The sequence below is a fragment of the Seriola lalandi genome, unplaced genomic scaffold (assembly GCF_002814215.2).
Source record: "Seriola lalandi dorsalis isolate HSWRI2012SDOR001 ecotype SW California unplaced genomic scaffold, Sedor1 jcf7180002005959, whole genome shotgun sequence".
NCBI lineage: Eukaryota > Metazoa > Chordata > Actinopteri > Carangiformes > Carangidae > Seriola > Seriola lalandi.
Window position 1 is genome coordinate 1 of NW_019476612.1, and position 1278 is coordinate 1278.

At 36.5% G+C, this 1278-nt stretch overlaps 1 long non-coding RNA gene across 1 annotated transcript; it reads right to left on the reverse strand.

The window, feature by feature from the left end:
• Nucleotides 1-620: 620 nt before the first annotated feature.
• Nucleotides 621-1259, reverse strand: LOC111670613 (uncharacterized). The gene is made up of 3 exons (XR_002761878.2): nucleotides 1165-1259; nucleotides 1009-1070; nucleotides 621-921 (listed from the first exon to the last, which is right to left on the reverse strand). It is a non-coding gene; the product is annotated as an uncharacterized LOC111670613 (long non-coding RNA).
• Between the last annotated feature and the right edge of the window lie 19 nt (nucleotides 1260-1278).

Below are 1278 nucleotides of genomic sequence, written 5' to 3' on the forward strand. Positions count from 1 at the left end.
AAAGGAGCTTTAAATCCAGTCAGGAATTGTCATGAAGAACAAATATAGTGAATTTATAGTTAACAATATCATCATCATTATAACAAAAGACTATAGCCTATACATAAATGTTGTTTCACCTCATCCCCTCCCATTGTGTAAAGCACTAAAAACTCTCAATTTAACATTTGTATAGAAATGTCAAAGCACCTATGTCTATATAAAACTATAAACCTATGTCTGTATATAATTTATTCTGATCTCTTGTTCGGTTCTTTATTTTTATTGAATTATTATTTTAATGGCTCAACTTTCTCTATTTGTATATTGCCACCAGCTTTTTTTTTTGCACACATTACTGACACTTCATTCATCCACACATTGCATTCATTACTGACCGGCCCTGTTAGTACCTGCCTGCAGATCTAGTTTCCCAGACCTTATGTGTAATGACCTATGCAGCAAATAATTGAAGACCAAAATATTATTAAGGTATTTCTATTGAAGTATTCTACATCAATGAACTAATTTTACACCAGACAAGGCAAACTATTTTCATTACACAGCATACCTGAAAAACAGCGAAGCACAAAACAAGTGCATGTTCTCTACTGCTTAAGTTAAAGACGCTGTTTGGACACTTGGGGGCATCAGAATAAACTGACACACAACTCTACTGAGGAACAAGTTATTTCAGGTTGTTAGTTGTTAGTAGAATAAAATCATTAATGGTTGTTCTCTTGTTAGTTGTGCTTTAATGTTTCCCTCACTGAACCACCAAAGCACATCTGGCTAAATAGGGAAAGATGAAGGCAACTTTTCAAATTCTTAATAAAGCAAGGCAGATGTTTTCTGGAGTTCAGAATTGCATTAAAACATGAGAAAGGGATCTTACATCCATCTCTCCCTGGTCAATGACGTAGAAGTTGTCTCCCTCATCACCTGGAACAGAAGCAATGAAGAGTCCTATGAATGAATGGACGGAACAAAAACACAGCAACGTCCATGTAATCCTGTGTAGAAACTCACCTTGTTGGATGACTGTTTCTCCAGCAATGTAGTTGACAGAAAACATTGCATCAAAAATATCACTAGAAGGGCAGTAAGGGAAAAAACAAGCTGATGAGCTGGAAATGCTTTGACAATGATTGTTACACAAACTACTGAAGGGATTGTTGGCATTACCTCCTCTCATTGTCATCCAGGTGGGAAAACAGCACATTCCTCTCCATGGCTTTGGCCAGGGCAGCCATGGTCTTGTAGTCTTTTGGGATGACCTTGGGTAAAAAAAAAAAAAAA